This window comes from Pan troglodytes, chromosome 16 (assembly GCF_028858775.2).
Source record: "Pan troglodytes isolate AG18354 chromosome 16, NHGRI_mPanTro3-v2.0_pri, whole genome shotgun sequence".
In the NCBI taxonomy this organism is placed as follows: domain Eukaryota; kingdom Metazoa; phylum Chordata; class Mammalia; order Primates; family Hominidae; genus Pan; species Pan troglodytes.
Genome location: NC_072414.2, coordinates 11,823,460 through 11,850,847, shown reverse-complemented (window position 1 = coordinate 11,850,847; position 27,388 = coordinate 11,823,460). Strand labels below are relative to the sequence as shown.

At 49.6% G+C, this 27,388-nt stretch overlaps 1 long non-coding RNA gene across 1 annotated transcript; it reads left to right on the top strand.

Moving 5' to 3' along the window:
- The first annotated feature begins 3,325 nt into the window (after window positions 1–3,325).
- Window positions 3,326–6,892, top strand: LOC107968504 (uncharacterized). The gene is made up of 2 exons (XR_001709683.3): window positions 3,326–3,661; window positions 6,517–6,892. It is a non-coding gene; the product is annotated as an uncharacterized LOC107968504 (long non-coding RNA).
- Window positions 6,893–27,388: the final 20,496 nt, after the last annotated feature.

The window sequence follows — 27,388 nt, the reverse complement described above, 5'->3', positions numbered from 1 at the left end:
ATCCCAACACTTTGGGAAGCCGAGGCGTGTGGATTACGAGGTCAGGAATTTGAGACCAGCCTGACCAACACGGTGAAACCCCGTCTCTACTAAAAATACAAAAATTAGCCAGGTGTGGTGGCAGGCACCTGTAACCCCAGCTACTCAGTAGGCTGAGGCAGGAAAATCGCTTGAACCCAGGAGGTTCAATAAGCCAAGATCATGCCATTGCACTCCAGCCTGGGTGACAGAGTGAGACTCCGTCTCAAAAAAAAAAAAAAAAAAAAATAGCCAAGCACAGTGGCATGTGCCTGTAGTACCAGCTACTTGGGAGGCTGAGTGAGGAGGGAGGATTGCTTCAGGGCAGGAGTTGGAGACCAGCCTGGGCAACATAGCGAGACCTTGGCTTGGAAGTAAGGAAGGAAAGAAGGGAGGGAAGGAAGGATGAAGGTAGAAAGAAATGGGACAAGATGGACTCCTGAGGCCATCCTAATTCTGGAACACAATACAATGGCCTCTGTATGTTAGGAGGGCTCATTTGGCTTCTCTCTAAGCCAGCGGTCCACATCTTTTTGGCACCAAGGACCAGTTTTGTAGAAGACAATTTTCCATGGATGGGATGGTGGGGGTGGGTGTGGGAGGGGATGGTTTCAGGATGAAACTGTTCCACCTCAGATCATCAGGTGTTAGATTATCATAAGAGGTGCCCAACCTACATCCGTTGCACCTGCAGTCCACAATAGGGTTTGTGCTCCTATGGGAATGTAATGCCACACTGATCTGACAGGAGGCGGGGCTCAGGTAGTAATGCTCACTCACCTGCCGCTCACCTCCTGCTATGGGGCCGGTTCCCAACAGGCCACGGAATGCTTACTGGTCCACAGCCCTGGACTTGGGCACCCCTCTTCTAAGGCACAAACTTCTACTGTCTTAGGAGCAGCACCCTGGCCTCCACAGCAGGGAGAGAGCAGGAATACCCAGCCACAGATATTGATCAAGATATTGATCAACTTCCTACCGTCATGGTGGAGCCAAGCCTGGAGGCCTCTGGATGGTCATCAGGTAACCCCAGCACATTTTCCTGTCCCAGACTCCTGGCCACGCTGAGGTTGCTGTGAACAGACACGATGTGCAGGGTCATGGATGTGAACCTAGAACTCCTTGACAAGCAGGAGTTTTATTTTATGGCCCAAGCAGTTTGGAAACAAAATCATAAAGTGCTTACCCATCCAGTGTCTCCCCAGCCTGCACTGGGAGGTTCAAACTGACCAGATCCGACTGCCCCTTCCGCCCACAGAAGATGGGTCTGCGTTTCTCTGTCTTTCCCTCTTGGTGGCGAAGAACTGTCAACATCCAGCTGTGGCTCTGCACTCAGCCGCCACTCAGCCTGCTCAGGTTGAAAGGTCAAATGTTATCTGGAATTGGCAGCCCAGCTTACTAGCAGCTCTTCTGTCTTCAGAGTGCAGGGAGGGGAGCTGTCAGAGGGCTGAGGCAAGGACCAGAGAGGCAACTCCTGCGACAGAGAAAGCTCACCCCTGGGTATGTTCTGGAGGGAGAATAGCAGGGTCTGTCCCAGGAACTTTATTAGCTAGCGGTTAAGATCCTCATCCCCAGAAAAGCCGATAGGAATTAGCCGGGTGATGTGTGCCTATGGTCCCAGCTACTCAGGAGGGTGAGGAGGGAGAATTGCTTGAGCCCAGGAGGTTGAGGCTGCAGCTAGCTATGATTGTGTCACTGCGCTCCAGCCTGGGTGACAAAGCAAGATCCTGACTCAAAACAAAGAAAAAAAAAGGAAGAAAGTAGAAAGAGAGAGGGAAGGAAGGAAGAAAGGAAAGAAGGAGAAAGAGAGAAGGAAGGAAGGAGAAAGGAAGGAAGGAAGGAAGGAAAGGAAGAAAGAATGACAAAAGGAAGGAAAGAAAGATGAAAAGAAAAGGAAAGGAAAAGAAAAGAAAAAAGAAAGGAAAAAAGAGAAGCAGATAGGAAAGTGAGGGGAGAGGGCCAGGAAGACAGAAGACAGGATGGGCAGGAAGGATGGGAAGGATTCCCACACCAGATTCACGAGTGGCTCTGCATTGGGAAATCCTTCTACAACTGCTGGGGACTTGGTTTTGCAAACATGCACAGAGAAACCTTCATCCACCTCTGTGCAATGTTGGACTGAAGTAGAAATGAGCTGCTGTTTTCTGGAAGCACCCCATTTCTTTGAGCTGATCTTCTCTAATAATGAATTCTGGTGGAGCCTGCCATTCACAGCACCCCGCCCTCCCGTCTGTAGGAGGTGGGCACAGGACCCAGGCCAGTTGATCAGAGAGCTCCCTTGCCCTGGGATGAGCACGTGACCCAGATGGCTCAATCATGGGGAAGATCCTCTTGCCTGTTGTAGCCACTATGCTGGAAGAACAGGATTTGGGCTTGTTGGCCGCCATCTTCCAGTCCACACTGGGAACCCATTTGCAGGAGGAGGGAAGGAGGACAACCCAGTTTGAGGGAGCATATGGACAGCAGCTGTGGAAGACTCCATATGTGCCCAGTGCTAGATCCACCCCATCCCTTCCTGTTCCATAAATCCATACATCTTCTCCCACTTTTGCTTACCCTAGTTTGAGTTACATTTCTGACACCTGCCACCATAAAAGCCCAAATGATTACAGGGAATATTTGGCTACAGAAAAGACCCTGCAGTCTGTGAAAAAAGAGGCTGCTGGTGCATAGTCATCATAGACCAGTGCAAAGAGTGAAACAGAAACATCCAGCTTAATCTGCAAAAGCCTTTTTGGATCTTTGAGAGGCATTCATTAACTTACAGCAAATTGATGAGCTGATGTTCTTCTTTCATCCAGGTGAGTGCATTAACTAGGTTAATTTTCCTGTCTCAAGGGACTGCTGTAGGTTAGGGTGAATGAATGAAAGAAGCAAGTTTTTAAACAGGAAAAAAGCTGCAGAGAAGTTGAGGTGACAAGCATCGCTTCACCCCCAGTGGAAGGTGAGCTTGTCTGTTAGGTCCCAGGGACTGAATTGGAGTTCCGTGGTTAGGGGATGACCCATCTCAACAAGAAACTTCCATCATCCTCCCGTGGGGATCTGATTAAGATCTTCTCCAGAAGGAGATGGCCTCATGAGTTGGGGCTTTTCAATCTCCCTGTCCCTCCTCTAGAAGGGCATTGCTACTGGCCTTGCCCTGCCAAGTCTTCAGTCTACAACAGCACTGCCCCACTTCAGACACAGCCCAGATCCTTCCCAGACATGCTGTTATTCCGACTTTTTGCCCTTTAGGTCCAGCCTTCCCTATCGCTTATGCTGAAATTGGGAACATTTCCCAAACCAACAATTTCCCAGTCCACAATGTTCCCTTGCTGAGTGTCCCCACAGGACAGGCAGGCAGCCTGATAAATAAAACCAGTCATAAAACCTCCCTGGCTTAGCAAAGGGACTGCTTTGCCAGGCTGTTGTCACATAGCACTCCTGTCTCCCGTTTGACTTCACATAGTGAAAATTGTCTAAAAGATAAGGCAGGAGCTCTGGTTGACACCACCACCCCCATGGATCTCTCTCTAGAAGCATTGGAAGAGGCCGTCTCAAAAAAGAAAAAAAAAATAGAAGCATTGCAGGAAAGACGTGGTTTGTAGTGAAACAAATTGGAAGTCAAGCTCAGCCTCAACCACTTACTTGCTTCTGACCTTGGGTAAGTCTTATGTACCTAGGAACCTCGGTTTTCTTTTCTTTCTTTTCTTTTCCTTTTTTTTTTTTTTTTTTTTGAGATGGAGTCTTGCTCTGTCGCCCAGTCTGGAGTGCAATGGTGCAATCTCAGCTCATTGCAACCTCTGCCTCCTAGATTCAAGCAGTTCTCGTGCCTCAGCCTCTAGAGGAGCTGGGACTACAGGCGTGTACCACCATGCCCAGCTAATTTTTGTATTTTTAGTAGAAACAGGGTTTTGCCATGTTGGTCAGGCTGGTCTCGAACTCCTGATCTCAAATGATCCACCCGCCTCAGCCTCTCAAAGTGCTAGGATTACAGGCACAAGCCACCGCACCTGGCTGGAACTTTGACTTTCTTCTGTACAATGGAGGGGGGACAGTAATACTGCAATATTTACAATTAGGTTCAACTGAGAGTAACAGAGGTCTGAATACAGTAGCTGAAATGGGGTGGGCAGATCACTTGAGGCCACAAGTTCAAGACCAGCCTGGGTAACATAGTGGCATACTATCTACAAAAAAATAAAAATTATCCGGGCGTGGTGGCACAGGCCTGTAATTCCAGCTACTTGGGAGGCTGAGGTGGAAGGAACACTTGAGCCCAGAAGGTTGAGGCTGCAGTGAGCTGTGATTGCACCACTACACTCCAGCCTCAGTGACAGAGTGAGACCCTGTCTCTAAAAAAATAATAAAAAAAAATTTGGCCATGCCTATCTGCAAGAACATCTGGGAAAGGTAGCTGTGGTAGGTAGCCTCAAAAATGCCTCCAATATCACTGGGTGCAGTGGCTCACACTTTGGGAGGCCAAGGCAGGAGGATTACTTGAGCCCAGGAGTTCCAGACAAGCCTGGGCAACATAGTGAGACCCTGTCACTACAAAAAATTTCAAAATTAGCTGAGCATGGTGGTGCATACCTGTAGTCCCAGATACTTGGGAGGCTGAGGTGGGAGGATCACTTGAGTCCAGGAGTTCAAGGCTACAGTAAGCTATGATCACGCCACTGCATGCTAGCCTGGGTGACAGAGTGAGATTCTGTCTCAAGGGAAAAAAAAGCCCCTTCTCCACTCCCCAAAAGTCCCCATTAATCCCTTTATTCCAGCATTTTCCCCCTTGTGAGGAAGAGGGGAAATTTGTATTTGTATTTGTATTCCCACTTGCTTTGAGTGTGGCTGGACCCAGTAACTTTCTTCTAACCAATAGACTATGGCTAGAAGAATAGAATTTAGTCACATAATCATGTCTAGCTGCAATAACATCTGCGTTAGTCTATTTTCATGCGGCTGATAAAGACATACCCGAGACTGGGAAGAAAAAGGGATTTTATTGGACTTACAGTTCCATATGGCTGGAGAGGCCTCAGAATCACAGCAGGAGGCAAAAGGCGCTTCTTTCATGGTGGCCCCAAGAGAAAAATGAGGAAGACGCAAAAGCGGAAACCCCTGATAAACCCATCAGATCTCATGAGACTTATTCACTATCACAAGAATAACACGGGAAAGACCGGCCCCCATGATTCAGTTACCTCTCCCCAGGTCCCTCCCACAACATGGGGGAATTCTGAGAGATATCATTCAAGTTGAGATTTGGGTGGGGACACAGCTAAACCATATCAACATCTATGGTAAAAGTGATGGGATGTCCCTTCTGAGATTAGGTTTCAAAGAGATGGCAGTTCTGTCTTGGGCATCCTGTCTTGCTCTGAGGAAAACCAGTCACCAGGTAGGGAGGTGCTCTCTGGAAAGGCCCACATGGCAAGAAACTGATGCCTCTGCCAGGCAAAGTGACTCACGCCTGTAATCCCAGCACTTTGGGAGGCTGAGGTGGGTGGATCACTTGAGGTTAGGAGTTTGAGACCAGCCTGGCCAACATGATGAAACCCCGTCTCTACTAAAAATACAAAAATTAGCCAGTGTCGTGGTGTGACAGAGAAGGAATCTGTCTCAAAAAAAAAAAAAGAAAAAGAAAAAAAAGAGAAACTGATGCCTCTGGTCAACAGCTAGCAAGGACCTGAGGCCCTTAGTGCAACAGTCTTATCATGAGTGAGCTTGGGAAGAAGATCCTTCCCCAGATTAACCTTCAGATGACGGCAGCCCTTGCAGAAATCTCAGTGCGATCTCACAAGAGACCTGAGCCAGAGGACTCACTGAAAACATGAGATGCCAAACTTTTTTGTTTCGATTTCAGGAGCTAAGTGTTGTGCTCATTTGTTACACAGCAATAGCTAACTAATACAATAGTTTTCCAGCTAGACACATTTCTAGGATTCTGTTACTAAGAAGGAAGGGAAGGCTGGAGACAGGGAAGCAATGAATAGTCACTGTCACCAAAACTGAGGGGTTAATTTGATCAGGTCTGGCTGCCCCGCTTGCTTTGGTCACTTGCTTGTTTTGTTAATTTTTCTTTTTTCTCCTTTTTTCTTTATCTTCTTTCTCTTGCTTTCTCTCTTTCTCCTTCCTTCCTCCCTTCCTTCTCCTTCCTTCTTTCCTTCCTTCCTTCCTTCCCCCTTCCCTCCCTCCCTTCCCTTCCTCCTTCCTTCCTTGCCTGCTGTGTCAATTTTTTTTATTATAATAGAGACAAGGTCTCACTATGTTACCCAGGCTGGTCTTAAACTGGGCTCAAGCGATCCTCCCACCTTGGCCTCCCAAAAAACTGGGATTACAGGCATGAGCCACCATGCCTGTCCTTTTTCTTCTTTGCCTATGAAGCTGAAGACAGTCATAGCTGAAGGCTGTGGTAGCTGAATACCGTGGCGTTAAATGCTGAAATGTACCCTTCACTAGCTTCTTTAGAGATCACATTCACAGGTCACTATGGTAATGTTTGCTTCCGTTGTTTTTCAGGAACTTAGGCCAGCTCCCATCCAGTTCAATCAGGTTGGGACCACCAATTCTTCAATGGGCCTGCCCAAATGCCCAAGAAGTGGACTTTTGATGTCAGAGGGCCAAAGATCCCACCCTCAGATCATGCTAATGCCACCACTTTCTGTACACATGTCCTGTGAAATGCCACAAACCCTGACTACTACGCTTGTGTGGAACAAACCTATCAATTAATTTTTCCCTACTGCCAATCACCTTTCCCCATGCCTTACACCACCGTGTTTCCCTAACTCATAAATATCCCTAAGCCTTATCTTCAGGAAGCAGGATGTGAGAGCTGTTCTACCACCTTGCTTGGTGGCCTTGCAAATAAATCCTTTCTCTTTTGCAAAACCCACGTCATAGTCACAGTGACTGATTTACTGCACGCGGCCAGGACAGACCTGCACCCGGCCAATAACACCACTCATACCTACTCCAAAGGGCTGTTGTGAGGATGGAATGAGGTAAATCTGTAATGTACCCATATCCAGTTTGCCAGCACCCAGGAAGTGACTAAGGAGACATGGTTTTTTAATTATTATTATTTTATTATTATTATTATTATTATTGTATTTTTAGTAGAGACGGGGTTTCCCCATGTTGGTCAGGCTGGTCTCGAACTCCCAACCCCAGGTGATTTGCCTGCCTCGGCCTCCCAAAGTGCTGGGATTACAGGTGTGAGCCACCACTCCTGGCCGGAGATGTGGTTTTTAGTGAAGGGCCACTATCTAGTGTCTGCTTCCCAAGCTTTTCGCCAAGCTCCTCTAGGAGACAAGGTGGGCTGTGTCTAACATTCAGTTTTCCTGACTTCTCCCCTTTGACAGTTCAGATTCCCCATGCCCTCCAGCTAATTAGTACAATTACTACTTCTTTTTCTTCTTTTTTTCTTTCTCTTTTTTTTTTCTTTTGAGAAGGAGTCTTGCTCTGTTGCCCAGGCAAGAATGCAGTGGCACGATCTCGGCTCACTACAACCGGGTTCAAGTGATTCTTCTGCCTCAGCCTCCTGAGTAGCTGGGGTTACAGGTGCCTGCCACCATGCCTGGCTAATTTTCGGGTTTGTAGGAGAGACGGGGTTTCACCATGTTGGCCAGGCTGATCTCGAACTCCTGACCTCACGTGATCCGCCCACCTCGGCCTCCCAAAGTGCTGGGATTACAGGCGTGAGCCACCGCACCGGGCGTTACAGTCACTACTTCTTCAAAAATAAAGATCCCCAAGCCCAGCAGGAGGGTTCACAGAATGGTAAGATTTCAGAGGGAAAAGGGCTAGAGCCCTTCTAATTCAGTTCCCCCACTCACCATTGTGAACCCAGACACTTGCACAAAGTCACAAAGCAACGAGCAGGGGTGGGACTTGGCCCCTCTGGAGAGATGACGTAGCTCTGTGTTCCTCCCTCTCTCCAAACTGCTAATGCTCAGGTAGAGGCTGGTGTATGCAGCATTTTACAAAGTTTCCTATACAAGCACTTTGGGAGGCTGAGGCGGGTGGATCGCTTGAGGTTAGGAGTTCAAGACCAGCCTGGCCAACATGGCGAAACCCTGTCTACTGAAAATACAAAAAAATTAGCCGGGCATGGTGGCACGCACCTGTAATCCCAGCTACTCCCAGCTGAGGTGGGAGAATGGCTTGAACCTGGGAGGCAGAGGCTGCAGTGAGCTGAGATTGGGCCACTGCGCTCCAGCCTGGACCGCAGAGCGAGACCCCGTCTCAAAAAAAAAAAAAAAAAAAAAAAAAGCTATAAAGTTTCCTATAGAAAAAAATAAATGTGCACTAGTTCAACCCAGTTTTTTCTCCCTGAGAGGAGTTGAGGTCAGGTTTATGGGACATGCGGTGCTTTTTGAGTGAATGAGCGTCATAAAGGGAAACCTTCTGGTTTCCCTTTAGGCTTTAGGGGGCCCCTGCTCTTGTGTCTTTGGCTTGGCAGGGAGCTGAAGTCCTTGCAGTCATGAGCCTGTCCCTCGTGGATATAACTGGGAGAAAAGTCTAGAAAGTGCTCCCTGGGGTCCCAGGATAATGTGTCCACCTACCGAAGGCAAGAATGCAATCTATATTATTGCCCTTCCCCAAGGGTGCAGGATTTATGTCACCCTGGAAGAATGCGAACTCCTGAATCAGTTCACATACAAAGAAACCCCAGTTTTTCAGAATAGATTGAGACCAAAGCCTTTCAGTGAAAATGAATGTTTTGGGCAGAAAAAAAAATTAATGAAAGTCCTAAGATTTTTTTAAAGTATTAATCTAATAATGGGAGATATAATGTGCCAGTCTCCCTGCTGCTTATTTCCGCTAGTGAACTGGGATATATGGGAACTTAATAAAATATTCACAGAAGGCGGCCGGGCACAGTGGCTCACTCCTGTCATCCCAACACTTTGAGAGGCCAAGGTGGGTGGATTGCCTGAGGTCGGGAGTTCGAGACCAGCCTGGCCAGCATGGTGAAACCCCATCTCTACTAAAACTACAAAAATTAGCCGGGCATGGTGGCAGGCGCCTGTAATCCCAGCTACTCAGGAAGCTGAGGCAGGAGAATCACTTGAACCCGGGAGGCGGAGGTTGCAGTGAGCTGAGATCATGCCATTGCACTTCAGCCTGGGCAACAGAGAGAGACTCTGTCTCAAAAAAAAAAAAAAAAAAAAAAGAAAAGAAAAGAAAACAAAACAAAACAAAAACATTCACAGAAGGCTCAACTGCAATATTTAAAATCTTTACCAGTGGCCGGGTGCAGTGGCTCACACCTGTAATCCCAGCACTTTGGGAGGCCAAGGTGGGTGGATCACCTGAGGTCAGAAGTTCGAGATCAGCCTGGCCAACGTGGAGAAACCCCGTCTCTACCAAACATTAGCCGGGTGTGGTGCTGCATGCCTGTAATCTCAGCTACTCGGGAGGCTGAGAGGGGAGGATGACTTGAACCCGGGAGATGGAGGTTACAGTAAACTGAGATGGTGCCACTGCACTCCAGCCTGGGCAACAGAGCAAGACGCTGTCTCAAAAAAAAAAAAACATTTACCAGTCATGTGTATTTCATAAACAGCAGTAATTTCATTAAAATCAGTGCGTATGGGGAAAAGGGATGCGTAGGTGCTGTCCTATCTTCTTGTTTAATGCTGTTAACATATTTTTGCACATTAAAAAAATTGACATTGATAAATTTTTAGCATGAAGTTGCAGAAGTTGACCTGGGTCCTAACTGTAAAATGCAGAGGAACTCTACCCATGAGGAAGCTTTGTGAAGTTGATTCATTGCTAATGTCCCTGTGAGTACCTAACTTAAAAAGTCCAGTGTAGCCAGGCATGGTGGCGCACACCTGTAATCCCAGTTGTTCGGGAGGCTGAGGCAGGAGGATCACTTGAGGCCAGTAGTTCGAGGCTGTAGAGCATGGTGATTGTGCTTGTGAATGGCCACTGTACTTCAACCTGGGCAACACAGGGAGATCCTGTCTCTATTTAAAAAAAAAAAGTTCAGCAAGAACTGGAGGGCTGTGGAGGACTGAGCATTGAGTTTAGAAAATTGTCACTACAGGGCGGGCATGGTTGCTCATGCCTGTAATCCCAGCACTTTGGGAGGCTGAGGTGGGGTGATCGTTTGAGCCTAGGAGTTTGAGACCAGCCTGGGCAACATGGCAAGACCTCATCTTTACTAAAAATTTTAAAAATTAGCCAGGCACGTGGGCATGTGCCTGTAGTTCCAGCTACTTGGGAGGCCCAGGTGGGAAGATTAGTTGAGCCCAGGGGTTCGAGGTTGCAGTGATCTGAGATCACTCCACTGAATTCCAGCCTGGACCACAGAATGAGACCCTGCATCCAAATAAAAAAATAAAAAGTAAAAGAAAGTTGTCACAGCAAAATGAGGCACACGGAGTTTGAACACCTCTCTTTTTGGGAGAACACACTGAGTAGACAACACCGTGTGTGTGCGTGTGTACGGGAGTTCATCTGTGAGTGTGTGGGGGGTGCTTTGGATGTGGAAGAGTGTGAAGGAGGCCATGAATCTTTTTATTCGGATAAAGAGCAGGACCAGGCACAGTGGCTAACACCTGTAATCCCAGCACTTTGGGAGGCCAAGGCAGGTGGATCATTTGAGGTCAGGAGTTTGAGACCAGCCTGGCCAATGTGGCAAAACCCTGTCTCTACTAAAATTACAAACAAAAAAAAATTAGCCAGGTGTGGTGGCGCACACCTGTAATCCCAGCTATTCGGGAGGCTGAGGCAGGAGAATTGCTTGAACCCAGGAGGCAGAGGTTGCGGTGAGCCGAGATCGTGCCACTGCACTCCAGTCTGGGCGACAGAGCATGACTCCGTCTCAAAAAAATAAATAAATAAATAAAAAATAAAAAAAAGCAGGAGTAGTTTTGAAGCAGCCAGGAGCTGGATATGTGTCCAGCTTGCATCTTTGCGATAAGCATTTAATAACCATTGAGCTTAGCAATAGAGTTACGGAACTGGTACTTAGATGTTTTTCTTTTTCTTTTTTTTTTGAGATAGTGTCCTGCTCTGTCACCCAGGATAGATTGCCATGGCGCGATCATGGCTTACTGCAGCTTCAACCTTCTGGACTCAAGCTATCCTCCTGCCTCAGCCTCCCAAGTAGCTGGGAATACAGGTGCACACCATCACACCTAGCTGATTTTTAAATTTTTGTAGAGATGGGGGTCTTGCTATGTTGCCCAGGCTGGTCTCAAACTTCTGGCCTCAAGCGCTTCTCCCACCTTGGCCTCCCATAGGGTGGGGATTACAGGTGTGAGCCACCGCACCTGGCCTGTGATTGCTTTTCTTAACATGGTACTCTGCCATTATATTCTCTATTAGGAATTTGATATGCTCAGAAGATATAGTGAGTTGCCTCTTTACTAACATCAGGGTCCTTTCAGGTAGTGTCCACCACAGGAAACATTACTATTTGGGTATTGTGACCCATGGCAACGACCCAGCACTCACCTTTCCAGACCTCATCTGGTGGCCTTGTAACCCTGGAGCTGAAGCTGAATGCGCACAAGTAATCAGTCTCAGTGTATCCACACAGGGTCCCAACCCACTCCAGGATTCATTTCGGGATGGCTTCCCCTCCCTCAGCCGGGTCTCCAGCCCCATTGCTCTCCAGGCATGCCCATCTCCGTCTCCATGGCGATCATGTGTTTGCAGGGAGACATCAATATCCTCTTCTCTTGCGCTTTCTGAATGGGAGAGTCAATCTCAACCGGAAGCTAGCAGGGACTTGGGTGGACAGGTGTCTCACGCTGGATGGGGGAATCCAGGTGGGAGGGGAGGGTGGGCTTGCTCTCATTTGTGGGTGGGTAATGGGATTTGCTATGAAGCTGGAGGGAAAATCTGGACCCCTAAAGAGGGGTCCCTTCCCTTCCTAAGGGAAGGCCTCAGCTTCGAGACTGCAGGAGGAGCTGGGTAGCCATTGGATATGGCTAAAGCACATGAATCATGACCGTGGTGCACTGTTTGGACAGCAAGTCAGTGGCCCAAGGAGAGAGAGGTTAGTGATGGGAAGCGTCCTGGGACTCACCGATGCGTCTTTATATTTTTCTCTTTAAACATTAGGAGGAGGCCAGGTGCCGCGGCTCACACCTGTAGTGCCAGCGCTTTGGAAGGCTAAGATGGGCAGACTGCTTGAACTCAGGAGTTTGAGACCAGCCTGGGCAACATGTTGAGACCTCATCTCTACAAGACATTTTAAAATTAGCCAGGCATTGTGGTAGGTGTCTGTGTTTCCAGCTACTCAGGAAGCTGAAGCAGGAGGATTGCTTGAGCCTGAAAAGTTGAGGCTACAGGGAGCTGTGATCTTACCACTGCACTCCAGCCTGGGCAACAGAGTGAGACCCTGTCTCAATCAATCAATCAATCAAGCAAGCAATATTAGGAGAAGAATTTGTTGATGTCTCTTTTCTGTCATAAGCTCGGCTCTCCAAGAGCCTTTTCTTCCCAGGAGGACATGCTGGTGTTTCATGAATCTAGGACTTCTTGCCTGAAGCTTGTAAAGTGCTAGATGGAATGAAAACAGCAACAGTAAGAGCAGGCTCTTATGCCACCTTACTACACACAAGGCATTGCTCTAAGTGCTTTGCAGGGGTTAAGAGATGCACTTGAATAGCTGAGGACAGTCTAGGGGTGGGGTTTCCAGAGGCTGTCAGCGGAGTGGCCCCCAGCCTTCCTGGTGGAATCCCTGAGCATTAATCACACACATAAGTTTCACTCCACAAACATGGGTTGTGAAAACATTACAATCTAGTCAGGCGCAGTGGCTCATGTCTATAATACCAGTACTTTGGAAGGCCAAGGCAGGAGGGTTGCTTGAGGAGCCCCTGACCAGCCTGGGCAACACAGCAAGACCCCATCTCTACCAAAAAAAAAAAATGGCAGGGTGTGTTGGTGTGCACATATAGTCCCAGCTACTTGGGAGGCTGAGGCAGGAAGATTGCTTGAGCCTAGAAGTTCAAGGCTGTGGTGAGCTATGATTACACTACTGCACTCCAGCCTGAGCAACAGAACAAGACTCCGTTTTTTTTTTTTTAAGCCATAATACATTATTTTTTTCTAAATTAAATGGAATGTGTTGTGAACCACAATCATTTATTTTATTTACTTATTTATTTATTTTTGAGACGGAGTCTTGTTCTGGCGTCCAGGCTGGAGTGCAGTGGCGTGATCTCGGCTCACTGCAACCTCTGCCTCCTGGGTTCAAGCAATTCTCCTGTCTCAGCCTCCCGAGTAGCTGGGATTACAGCTGTGCACCACCACATCTAATTTGTGTATTTTTAGTAGAGATGGAGTTTCATCACGTTGTCCAGGCTGGTCTTGAACTCCTGGCCTCAAGCGATCCACCTGCCTCAGCCTCCCAAAGTGCTAGGATTACAGGCATGAGCCACCATGCTTGGACCTAGCCACAATTATTTAATACCAGGGCTCCCTGCCGTTGCTCCCCAGAGCTGGGAGAAGGTCTCAGGAGCATACTGGGTCAGGTATGTGTGGAAAGGCCCTCCAGGCTCAAATTCACACTGGGCCTGCTCTGTGCCCTGACTCCAAGCTCCAGGAGCCCTCAAAGGTGGCAGCTCCGTTGCTCATGAGCCAAGCTTAGGGACCGGGGCCCTTCCTAGCAGCCAGAAAGAGCCTTATTCTTAGCATTTTTTTTTTTTTTTTTTTGAGAGAGACAGAGTCTGGCTGTGTTGCTCAGGCCAGAGTGCAGTGGTTCAATCTCATAGCTCACTGCAACCTCAAACTCGTGGGCACAAGCAATCCTCCCACCTCAGCCTCCTGAGTAGCTGGGACTACAAGCGTGCACCATCACACCTGGCTAATTTTTAAATTTTTAAATTTTTAATTTTCTGTAAAGGCAGAGTCTTGCTATGTTGCCCAGGCTGGTCTCAAACTCCTGGCCTCAAGAGATTCTTCTGCCTCAGCCTCCCAAAGTGCTGGGATTACAGGCATGAGCCACCTTACCTGGCTCCGTTCTTAGTACCAAGGGCCCTCACACCCCCTGTCTTTTCTTGGGACTCTGCCAAGTCCCAGGCTCCTTCTCAGGCTTGGGGACGGTACCCAAATCAGCACATCCACTTCCATCTCCCCACCTCACCCCAAACCCTTCTCTCCGGCATCTAGAGCCATGCCGAAGTTTCTCTTCTTGAGTCTAGCCCTCCTGGGTATGCTTGGGGACTGAAATGCTCAAATTGGCCTCACCTCTTGACACTGTAATTGTTCCTTATCTCCTATTAAACAGGAACCCTGCTTTGTGTAGTTCAGTGCCTGCTGCCAAGTCAGAGCTGTGACCTCAATGAAAGTGGCCCAGCCACACCAAACCTCAGTTTGCGTAACAGTCCTGGGATCCAATGTGGCTTTCACATTACATATCACTTCACTCTGTTATCTCCGACGGAAAACCAACTCAAACTGGCTTAAGCAAAAAGGGTACTCACTGGGCCATGTAACCAAAAAGTGTAAGCATAGGTGTGGCTTCAGGAACGGCTGGATCAAGGCACCCACATGTGGCATCGGGAGTCCCTCTCCTGGCTGTTGGTTTCAGTTTTCTCTGCAGGGGTTACATTCGAGCATTGGTTCCCTCCTCATAGTGGCAAGGTGGCTGCCCAGGACAAGAGGCATATAGCCAACGGCTCAGCTACTTAAGGATAAGTTCCATCAGAAGCCCAAGTTGAGGCTGGCCTTGGTGGCTCACACTTGTAATCCTAGCAGTTTGGGTGGCTGAGGTGGGTGGATCACTTGAGGTCAGGAGTTCGAGACCAGCCTGGCCAACACAGTGAAACCCTGTCTCTACTAAAAACAAACAAACAAACAAACAAAAAACATGAAAATTAGCTGGGCGTGGTGGCACATGCCTGTAATGCCAGCTACTTGCAAGGCTGAGGCAGAAGAATCACTTGAACCTGGCAGGCAGAAGTTGCAGTGAGCCGAGATCAAACCACTGCACTCCTGCCTGGGCAACAGAACGAGACTCCGTTGGCAATGACTGGGTCATCTGTCCAGTCCTGAACTGGTCACTGTGTCAGGTAGAAGCATTGTTTGATTGGCCAGGCCTGGGACACACGGCCATCTCCAGACCTAGGAATGGCATCATCTCTACCCAAACCCCGTGAACCAGGAGGTGGGGAGGAGCAAAGCTTCAGAAGAAACTCCGGGCCCTGCCATCAAGCAGTGGAGGAAAGGAAGCCACACAGACTGAGACATCGAGTACCCACTGTGCCCTCACCACCAGCTCCTGCCCTGGTCAGTGCACTCCTGGACCATTTCTCCTCCCCGTCTTGTTCACAGTCACCCTCTCACCCCAGCAGAGATCAGGCCAGGGGACTGGTGGCAAGTGAGTGAAGGGTTTCAGCAATGGGGGCCCCTACCTTCCAGGCACAGTGTAAGCGGACCCCCCACACACAGGGGCTCTCCTGGGTTACACAGTGTCCTCCCAAAATTCACATCCACCTGGAACCTGCAAATATGACCTTATTTGGAAATGGAGTCTTTGCAGATGTTGTCAAGATAAGATGAAGTCATACTGTTTTAGGATGGGCCCCATATGTGGTACGACTGGGGTTCTTATACGAAGAGGGACCCTGGCACACGGATGCATACAGGGAGAGCGCTGTGTGATGAGAAAGGCAGAGATTGCAGTGATGCTGCCACCAGCCAAGGAGCCACCATCAACCAGGAGACGGGCATGGATCCGATTCTCCCCACGAACCTCCAGAAGGAGCCAACCCTGCCAACACCTTGGTTTTGGACTTCTGTTCCCCACAACTGTGAGACAATACATTCTGTGGTTTTAAGCTTTATGATAATTGGTTACTGTAGCCCTGGGAAAGGAATACAAGGGTAGACAGACACTGATCAAGTAAGCAAACAAATGTGAAATTGCCCTGGGACAAGGGAGGTGCAGGGTGCCTGTGTTGGGGAAGAATTCTCTGAGACTTGAAGTCAGAGAAAGAGTTAGCTAATGGGGCCGACAGGGGTCTGCACATGCAGCTCACGGCCCAGATCTCGTTGGCCGAGTGTTTTTGCAGGGATTAGGAACTAAGAATGGTTTTGCAAGAAGAACATCCCAGGCCGAAGGGACGGCATGAGCAAAGCCCATGAAGTGGGAGGCGCCCTCTGTGAAACCAACAAGCTTTCAGCCACGTGGGTCTCTCTGATGCCTTGTCTCCGCCACAGAGGGCTTTAAAAAGCCCCGAAACTGGACAGGTGTCACTGCCTGTGGCAGTAGCGGCCATTTGGCGCCTGTGGTTTCAACTCCACCCGTTTCACATGTCTATGTTACCAGACTGGCCCCTGAAGGGGATCTGCGTGCCAGGCCCTGACCTGCGGGGCTTTGGAAACATCCTCGCCAGTGTCCCCTGACCTGCGCCCCGCCCTGTGGAGTGAGGCCTGGTTGCCCAAGCTGGCTGGGCGGGGCTGTTTGCTGCTTCCAACAAACGTAGGAATGTATTGCTGCTTTTTATTGCCACTGAGAGCGCCGCGAGGCCTGGCCCGAGATGTGGATGGCGTGAGGGGTCCCGGACCTGCTGTGCTGGGGACGCACCCAGTTCTGTGGCGCTTGGTCCAGCGAGGACTCGAGCCCACTGGGGACGGGGCCTCGGGCTGCAGGGGCGGGGCCCCAGCCGCCTGGGGGGTGGGGCCTCAGGTTGTTTGGGGGCGGGGCCTCAAGCTGTCTGGGGACGGGGCCTCGGGCCGGCTGGGGGCGGGGCCTCATGCTTCAGGGGCGGGGCCTCGGACTGCCTGGGGGTGGGGTCTCCAGCTTCAGGGTCGGGAAGCCTCGAGCCGCCTGGGGACCGGGGGATCTGTTGGGGAGGAGGTTCTCGAACTGCTGAGGAGGATCACAGTGCTTTTGCTTCCTCTAGGAGACCAGCTGCACAGGCTGCAACATGCCATCTCTATGCCTGTTTTCCCATTACTCTCATCATTTCTTCCTCTGTAACACAATATTCATATATGTAACCCCTTGGTAAAGCAGTTGTAAGAATTAAACAAGAGGAATTGCGCTTTCATTCAGCAAATATTTTTTGAGCAGCTACTAGATGCCAGGCACTGTTTTAGACGCAAGTGATACTTCAGGAAACATCATCAGACAGACAGGCAGACATGCCCTCCTGGAACTGGCATTGTAGAACAAGGGTCTGCATCCTGTGGCTCACAGGCCAGATCTGGTTGACCGTCTATTTTTGCATGGACGTTAAACTAACAATGATTTTTGCATTTTGATTTTTATTTTATGAAAAAAAAATTGGGGGTTGGGCGCGGTGGCTCACGCCTGTAATCCCAGCACTTTGGGAGGCCAAGGTGGGTGGATCACCTGACGTCAGGAGTTCAAGACCGCCCTGGCCAACATGGGGAAACCCTGTCTCTACTAAAAATACAAAAATTAGCCGTCATGGTTATGGGCACCTGTAATCCCAGCTACTTGGGAGGCTGAGGCAGGAGAATCGCTTGAACCCGGGAGGTGGAGGTTGCAGTAAGCCGAGATCGCGCCACTGCACTCCAGCCTGGGCAACAAGAGTGAAACACTGTCTCAAAAATAATAAAATTAAAATAAAATAAAAAAGAGTGGTCTCTGGACCAATAGCTCAGTATCACCTGGACATTTGTTAGAAATCCAGACCTACTGAACCAGAATCTGTATTTTAGCAAGACCCCCAGGTGATCTGTGTGTACATTAAAGTGTGAGATGTTTTTGTAGCAACATGCACGGAACTGGAGGTCATTATCTTAAGTGAAATAAGCCAGATACAGAAAGACAAATATTGCATGTTCTCACTCCCAAGTGGGTGCTAAAAAATGCATACACATGGCTCCACAGAGAGTGGAATAATAAACAATGGAGATTCAGGAGAGTGAATGTAAATTCTGGCGGTTCATCCACCACTGTGAACCATGAGAAATAGTTTAATGGCTGCCAGGTGAGGTGGCTCACACCTGTAATCTTAGCACTTTGGGAGGCCAAAGCAGGAGGATCACTTGAGCCCAGTAGTTCAAGACCAGCCTGGGCAACATGGCAAGACCCCATCTCTACAAAAAATGCAAAATATTAGCTGGGCATGGTGGCACGCACCTGTAGTCCCTGCTACTCAGGAAGCTGAGATGGGAGGATCGTTTGAGCCTGGGAGATAGAGACTGCAGTGAGCCATGATTGCACCACTGTACTTCATCCTAGGTGACAAAATGAGAACCTGTTTAAAAAAACAAAAATAGGCTGGGCACGGTGGCCCACGCCTGTAATCCCAGCACTTTGGGAGGCTGAGGCAGGTGGATCACCTGAGGTCAGGAGTTCGAGACCAGCCTGGCCAACATGGCAAAACCCCGTCTCTACTAAAAGTACAAAAATTAGCCGGGCGTGGTGGCGGGCACCTGTAATCCCAACTACGCAGGAGGCTGAGGCAGAATAGCTTGAACCCGGGAGGTGGAGGTTGCAGTCAGCCGAGATTGAGCCTGCACTCCAGCCTGGTGACAGAGCCAGACTCTGTCTCAAAAAAACACAGCAGCAAGCAACAACAACTAAAAGAAATCACTGAATGGGTACAAGGTATGTTATCGGGATGATGGAGATCCTAAAAGCCCTGACCTGACTATTACACAATCTATGCATGTAATGAAATTGTATTTGTACCCCATAAATTTATGTAAATAAAACATTTTAAAAAGTATGAGATGTGCAGGTCTAAAATGATGCAGAATGCTCAGCACAGGGCCTGACACTTAGCAAGAGCTCCATGAATATTAGCTAATGTGGTGGATGGACTCATGGTCCCCCAAAGAGGTCCACATCCTAATCCCCAGAACCTGTGAAAGTGCTAATTTACATTGTAAAAGGGGCTTTGCAGGTGTGATCAAATTAAGTCTCCTGAGATGAAGGAATTCACCTGGATTATCCCCGAGGGGCCCAATGATGCAATCACAAGGGTCTTTTTTTTTTTTTTTTTGAGATAGCGTCTCACTCTGTTGCCCAGACTGGAGTGCAGGCTCGATCTCGGCTCACTGCAACCTCTGCCTTCTGGGTTCAAGCGATTCTCCTGCCTCAGCCTCCTGAGTAGCTGGAATTACAGGTGTGCACCACCATGCCCAGCTACTTTTTGTATTTTTAGTAGAGATGGGGGTTTCCCCATGTTGCCCAGGCTGGTCTCGAACTCCTGACCTCAGGTGGCCTTGGCCTCTCAAAGTGCTGGGATTACAGGCATGAGTCACCACACCTGGCCACAATGGTCCTTATAAGAGATGGTGGGCAGGGCAAGAAGAAATGTGAGATGTGAGGCTGGAAGCAGAGGGTGGAATGCATGCTTTGAAGGTGGAGGCACCTGCTTTGCGGCGGGCCTGTAGAATCGGGAAAAGATAAGGACTCAGATTCTCCCTCAGAACGCCCTGGAGGAAACAAGCTCTGCTGACACCTTGATTTTAGACGTCGGACCTCCAGAACGGTAAGAGAATAAATGTATCTTATTTTAAGTCAGTAAGTTCGTGGAAGCTTGTTGGAGCAGCAATACAGAATGAATATAGCTGCCATTCTTATTGTTATCCTGTTTGTTGTAGGCTGGCTCTGCCATCTTCCCATTCAGTTGTTTCAGGCAAGTTATTGAGTCTCTCTGAACTTGAGTTTTCTGCTCTGTAAAATGGAGACAAGAAGTTTTCCTACTTCTGGTCAAATGAGATAATGCATGTAAAGTGACTCCAGCTGTCATGATTGTTGTTGCTCTTGTTTAAGTAGAGGCAGTGGCCATGGCTGGCTCTGTGTGACCTTGGGCAAGTTATGAGACTTTTCTGAACTTTAGTTTCCCCGCCTACAAAGTGGGGGTCATGATAGCATGTACCTCCTGAGGCTGTCGTGAAGCTGGAAGGAGACCCTAAGCATAATTTCTGGGCCCATGCCTCGCTTGAGGAGGACGTATGTATAATTCTGGCCGAATTGGAGAACGTGATCTCTAAACTGGGTGGGCCCCTCTAAGCTGTCCTGACTCCGGTCCTCTGTGCTGGATCACAGCCTCAGCCTGGCTGGCAGGGGAGTAGATCACTCCTATTCCCTTTGCCTCCCCAGCTCTTCCCAAGTGGACACCACAACCCCATTGCTTTTTTTAGAGACGGAGTCTCCCTCTCTCACCCAGGCTGGAGTGCAGTGGTATGATCTCGGTTCACTGCAACCTCCGCCTCCCGGGTCCAGGTGATTCTCCTGCCTCTGAGTAGCTGGGATTACAGGTGCATGCCACCGCTGCCGGCTAATTTTTGTACTTTTAGTAGAGATGGGGTTTCACCATGTTGGCTAGGCTGGTCTCAAACTCCTGACCTCAAGTGATATGCCCACCTCAACCTCTAAGTGCTGGGATTACAGGCGTGAACCACCACGCCTGGCCCCCATTACCTTTTGTTGTGACTGCAGCAGACTCACTGGGGGGCTTCTGTCCCCAGAGGGCGGGGAGCTCAAGTTAGTTCATTGAGGAGGGGCAGGGGCCACAGGGCTGGGGCAGGGCCTGGACATCCCAACACGAGGGTCCTTCCTGTGCTGAGGTTCCGGACTGAGGCGGGAGTCAGTCTGAGGCCTGGCCGTGCGGCTTGGCGTCTATCCAGGCTGGAATTTGCACGATTTGTGCTGTGGTGCTGGAATCGGCTCCCTCGGAGTGTGTGTCTCACTGGATTGGATCTGTCTGTGTCTTGGGGGTGTTCTTTAAAGGGAAGAACCTGAGAGACTTCACACTGCAGTGCCCCGTGCAGGGCCTGGCACACAGAAAATATCTATTGGACCAGTGAATGGATCATCCAAGGGACTGAACGTCCCCAGTGCAAACAGGAAGGGAGTTTGTGTCAGTGGGGAGTCTCCCAGGCCCCAGTAAGACTGGTTGACCAGGTCCTCCCTAAGTTCTGGGTGTTGCTGAAGTGGCCTTGCTGCTCTGAAAACAGCTGTGTGCATCTCAGCCTCGCCTCTCCCGGAGGAGGGCCTCTCACTTCCTACGAAACCAGGACTGCAGCCTCAGAGAGGTTTGAGGGTGCGCCCAGGGCTACACACTTAGAGTGAGTTTGGGGCGTGAGGCAAGGATTTGTGGGGTGGCTGCCCAGCTAAGCACCTGGACACTGTTCTGTAGGAAAAGAGAGCCATTAAAGAATTTGTATCTACCTCTTTTTCTTCTTGGTTTTGTTACTTTCCCCCAACATTTTATTATGAAAATTTTGAAACAGCAACATCAACTCACTAACATTTTACTAAATTTGAGTGATCGCACATCTATCCCTCTATCCTACCATCCGTCAAAATTTTGGGTGCATTGTCTCTTTACTTTTACTTTTTCTTTCTTTTCTTTCTTTTTTTTTTTTTTTTTGAGACAGAGTCTCACTCTGTCGCCCAGGCTGGAGTGCAGTGGCACGGTCTCAGCTCACTGCAACCTCCACCTCCCGGGTTCAAGCGATCCTCCCACCTTGGCCTCCCCAGTAGCTGAGACTACAGGTGCCCACCACCATGCCTGGCTAATTTTTGTATCTTTTAGTAGAGATGGGGTTTTGCCATGTTGGCCAGGCTGGTCTCAAACTCCTGACCTCAGGTGATCGGCCCACCTCGGCCTCCCAAAGTGCTGGGATTACAGGCATGAGCCACCACGCCTGGCCCACCCCAGTTATTTTTTTTATCCAAGCACCCTGTTCTTATCCTTCATAGGATGATTGCAATTAGGTACACACTATTTGTTTCCTTTTGGGTGGGGCTAGGTCTGTCTTGTTCCCTCCTGTGTTCCCCAGTCTGTCGTAGGTTGCATGTTCTGTAAGTGTCTGCTGAACGAACAGATGAATGAGGGAGATGTTACTGGTCTTTGCTCCTCCAATGCTGCCCCCCCACCCCCCATGTCATGTCTCGACATGTCTGATTTCCTGAGAGTGGCTTACGTGCCTGGCATGGTACTGAGCCTTCTTTGAAGCAGCCCTCTGAGCGAGGGATCCCTAGATCGTACATTCACAGATGCGGCAGCTGAGGCTCAGAGAAGTGAAGTGACAGGCCCCGGGTCACACAGCATCGAGGGGGCAAGTCAGGATGTGATTGCAGTTGCTCCGACCCCAGGCCCATGCCCTGAGTCTCTGCACAGCCAGACTCAGAGATCCCGAAGTGGGTCTCCATCATGTCCTGGGCTCCCCACTTCAGAAGCAGGACCTCAAAAATTTCAAGGGGCCCCAGATACCCCACCTGGACGGCATCCTGGCTCGGGGCAGACCTGCCTCCCAGCCTCCACCTTATGTTCTGCTCCTTCTCATTGCCTCCCAAATTAGTTCCATGTTCAGCCTGGGGCCTGTGGATTCCACTTTTTTCTGTAACCGGAGTTCCCCCAGTGCTTGGCACCAAGCTCGGTGACTCGGCGTCGGCTCAGGTTCCTGATTTCCTTGGACAATTTCAGATGATTTCACTGGCAGAGAAAAGCCCAGCCAGGGGTCAGTGAGCAGATCACTCCCCTTTCCTGTAATCAGGTAGAAAAGGATCACAGATGATGAGCAGTGCCTCCCAAGACACACAGGCTGTAGGAACAGGCCTCCTTTTCTACTTTCACCCTGGAAACCACCTTGCAGGATGGGCCTTGTGATCCCCACTTCACAGATGGGGAAGCTAGGGCTCAGAGAGGTTGGGTGCTTTGCTGAGGGTTGCACAGCAAATGAGTGGCAGGGCAGAATCTGTCCCCTAGTCTGCTGGCCCCAACACACAACCTCTTCCTCCCAGATTCCTTTCTGGCTCCAGGCTGCAGCAGGAACCTGGCCCTGGGGACTCAGAGTGGCGAAAACCCAGACCTTGCCCACGAAGACCTCAAAGTCAAGCAGAAAAAGACTAGATTGAGTGCAAACAGTGATCAAAGCAGCACCCGCCAACATGAGACAATATGTATTTTTAGACAGTGAGTCAGTCCTGATGATTCACAGGCCTGGCTAGGCTTGCAGGGCAGCCCCAGGACACCAAGGGCAGGGTAGGAGATGAGCTACCCGTAGGCCAGGAGACCAGAAGGGGGTCCAGGGCTGTACCTCCTTATTCTCCATTATGTTGTCAAGGGCTGGAGGTGGGGCTGGACGCCTTCCTACTTGATCGGAAGATGCATTTTCCAATAAGTACTTAACTAGCTCATGGTCACAGAATTAGAATGTGACACAAGCAGCCTCCCATCACTTTATAAGCATCTGCTCTGGACTGGGCACTGTGACGGGTGCTCGGGAGATGGCAGACCATGAAACTGACGAAGTTCTAACCTCATGCAACTGACCTTCCAGAACAGGTGTGGGCACACTTTCTCCATAAAGGGCCACATAGTAAATATTTTAAGCCTCGTGGGCCATGACAACTCTTAAGGCTGCAGTTGTAGCTGGAAGGCAGCCATATGCAATACGTAAATGAGGGGGTATGGCTGTGTGCCAATAAAACTTTATTTACAAAATCAGGCCAGCCGCGGTGGCTCACGCCTGTAATCCCAGCACTTTGGGAGGCCGAGGTGGGTGGATCACGAGATCAGGAAATCAAGACCATCCTGGCTAACACAGTGAAACCCCATCTCTACTAAAAATACAAAAAATTAGCCAGGCATGGTGGTGGGTGCCTGTAGTCCCAGCTACTTGGGAGGCTGAGGCAGAAGAATGGCGTGAACCCAGGAGGCGGAGCTTGCAGTGAGTGGAGATTGCACCACTGCATTCCAGCCTGGGTGACAGAGGGAGACTCTGTCTCAAAAAAAAAAAAAAAAAAAAAAAAAAAAAAAAAAAAAAAAAATCAAAGAGCAGCTAGATTTGGCCTGTGGGCTATAATTTGCTGACCCCTCTTCTAGATGATGCCTTCCTCCACACCCGGGTTTCCCTCATTTGCCCTCTACTGTGTGACTTTGGGACCCCTGATGGCCCTTCGGACTGTGCTGGTTCTGCAGGTGAAACGGCGACAGTGCTCTGTGTTCCTTGAAGACGTGTTCGCATTTGGCCTCACAAGCCCCCACATGTGGCTCTTTCTGAGTCATGTTGTACTGTGACCTTTTGGGCACCAGCATCCGTGTGTCACTTGGTTCAACCTAGTGCTTGGTCCATAGCGGGTGATGGATGAATGTTTGTAGAATCTGCAGAATGAACAGACCCAAGGCTGTGCCTAGTCCTGTGTATCTTCACTTTAGTGAGAAACTGGCAATAGAGGGGGGGTTGTGACAGAGACCAGGGCCCCCTCTGGTCTTCCTCCTTGTCCTCCAGGGGTCTGGGTACTGCACTGTCTCACCCCCACCCTGTGCTCACATGACAGTCCAGGAGGAAGGTGCAGGGCAGTGGTGAGGGCCTGGCTCATTGTGGGCACCAGTGCTGAGCCCCGGCTTCCTGATCTGTGAAATGGACGGGGGCGATGAGGCTCACCTCTCTCACAGAGGTTGCTCATGGGCTCAGGTAAATCCCTGTGCCTGCTCAACCACCAAAATTCAAGATGAACTGTCTCAGGTGTGCCTCTCGGCTCTTCTAAGAGGTGGAGTTAGGCTGGGCGCGGTGGCTCAAGCCTGTAATCCCAGCACTTTGGGAGGCCAAGGCGGGTGGATCACGAGGTCAAGAGATCAAGACCATCCTGGCCAACATGGTGAAACCCTGTCACTACTAAAAATACAAAAATTAGCTGGGCATGGTGGCGGGCACCTGTAATCCCAGCTACTCGGGAGGCTGAGGCAGGAGAATCACTTGAATCCCGGAGGCAGAGGTTGCAGTGAGCCAAGATTGCGCCACTGCACTCCACCCTGGGCGACAGAGTGAGACTCCATCTCAAAAAAAAAAAAAAAAAAAAAAGAGTTGGAGTTAGCACCAGTCTCACAGATAAGTTAACAGAGACTGGGGCATCCAGGGACTTGCTTGAGGTCACAGCTTGCAGGTGCAGGGTAGGGTTCAGACCCAGCCTCTCTGTGCCTCCCTTGACGATGGGTCACCCTCTGTAATCAGCAACAGGGTGGCCAGAAACCTGCTGGGCTCTTTTCTGCCCCTGTATCTCTAGCAAATGGTCTTGGATAAGGTAGTCTTATCTCATGCCTGCCTGCCCCTCTACCCATGTCCCTGCCTTCTGCCTGCACCTGTTCAGTGGCCAGGTCAGGGGACGGACGAGGCTCCTTACAGCCGCGCAGGTGTTTGGAGAGTGGGGCAGGCAGCCCGGCAGAGCTGTTAAGCAGCAACCCCACCACCAGTGCTTCCGGATGCCTGGACTCTGGGGCAGGAGCTGTGGAACTATCATTCTCAGATTCGGGCTCAAGTCCTGTGTCATAGGACAGCTAGCCTTGTGACCTTGGAAAGCCATGGAAGTCTTCCAAGCCTGTTTCTCACCTGAGTAATGGGAATGGTAGATGACATGCATTACACATAGTGGATGCTTATTAGTGGTAAACTCCCTGCAAACACTGAATTAGCAGATCTGGAGCCATTGCTTCTAGGGAGAAATACAGGTTAAGTTCTTACAAGCCTCTGGTCACATTTTCATCAACCAATCAATACCTAACCTGGTTTTATGTGTTTCTCTGTAGACACTTTATTTAATATATAAGTGATTCATCAACATCGATCATGTTGGCTGGGTGCAGTGGCTCATGCCTGTAATCCTAGTATTTTGGGAGGCTGAGGTGGGCAGTTGGCTTGAGCTCAGGAGTTTGAGATCAGCCTGGCCAACACAGTGAAACCTCATCTCTACTAAAAATACAAAAATTAGCTGGGAGTGGTGGCGCATGCCTGTAATCCCAGCTACTTGGGAGGCAGAGGCATGATAATCGCTTGAACCCGGGAGGCGGAGGTTGCAGTGAGCCGAGATTGTGCTGCTGCATTCCAGCCTGGCGACAGAGTGAGACTCTGTCAAAAAGAAAAATAGGCAAGGCGCGGTGGCTCACGCCTGTAATCCCAGCACTTTGGGAGGCCAAGGTGGGCAGATCACAAGGTCAGGAGATTGAGACCATCCTGACTAACACAGTGAAACCCCGTCTCTACTAAAAATACAAAAAATTAGCCGGGCATGGTGGCAGGCGCCTGTAGTCCCAGCTACTCAGGGAGGCTGAGGCAGGAGAATGGTGTGAACCCGGGAAATGGAGCTTGCAGTGAGCCGAAATCGCGCCACTGCACTCCAGCCTGGGCAACAGAGCGAGACTCTGTCTCAAAAAAAAAAAAAAGAAAAGAAAAGAAAAATAATTAAACACATACGTGTCCATAGGCAACAGCACTAACGCATGCCTGAACAAACCCTCTCTAACACATGTGTTTTCTCTGTAACGTAGTCACTCCTGCCTTGCTCTCACTGCACATGGGGGTCATTCTAAACATTGGCACGACTGCAGAAAGCACAAAAATGGGAAAAATTTGGCACTAAGCCGACCATGAAAAGGATACTTGTTTGCGATGTGAGAGCTGAGATCGGAAGGCAGTGTGAGATCTTCTGAAACCTCAGCTGGGAACATGCCCCTCAGATCCTGGAAATTTTTTGCCACTTGCACATGTCTGTGAATGACCTTGAAAGCACCTCGAGTGTTGATTTTTGAGGTTACAAATACATTCTAATAAGTAGGTGAACTTGCAAATACATAATCCACAAATAATGGGGATTGAGTCTGTGTCTGTAAAAATTTGTGCTCAGTCATTAGCTGAAAGCAGGCTGTGGAAAGGTGATTTGGATTTTTTCTACATATAAGAAAAATCTTTTTTTTTTTTTTGAGATGGAGTTTTGTTCTTGTCGTCCAGGCTAGAGTGCAATGGTGCAGTCCTGGCTCACTGCAACCTCTGCATCCCAGATTCAAGCGATTCTCCTGCCTCAGCCTCCCAAGTAGCTGGGACGACAGGTGCCTACCACCACGCTCAGCTAATTTTTGTATTTTTAACAGAGATGGGGTTTCACCATGTCAGCCGGGCTGGTCTTGAATGGCTGACCTCAGATGATCTGCTTGCCACAGCCTCCTGAAGTGCTGGGATTATAGGTGTGAGCCACTGCACCTGGCTCCCAGCTAGTTTTTAAATTGTTTTGTAGAAATGGGGTCTTGCTATGTTGCCCAGGCTGGTCTTAAACTCCTGGCCTCAAGCCATCATCCCGAGACTACAGGCATGAGCCACTGCACCCAGCACATACATTTATTAGTGTGCATGGTAGACACTCCATAAAGAGTGGTTTTAGCCTGGCCAACCGCTGTAGGATGTTGGAGCTCAAAGAGACTTCAGATTTCATCTGTCAGCCCAAAAGAGAAGGGGACTTTTTTATTTTTCTGAGACACAGTTTTACTCTGTTGCCCAGGCTGGAGTGCAGTGGCACAATCTCAGCTCACTGCAACCCCCACCTCCTGGGTTCAAGTGATTCTTGTGCCTCAGCCCCTTGAGTAGCTGGGATTACAGGTGCCCGCCACCATGCCCAGCTAATTTTTGTATTTTTAGTAGAGGTGGGGTTTCA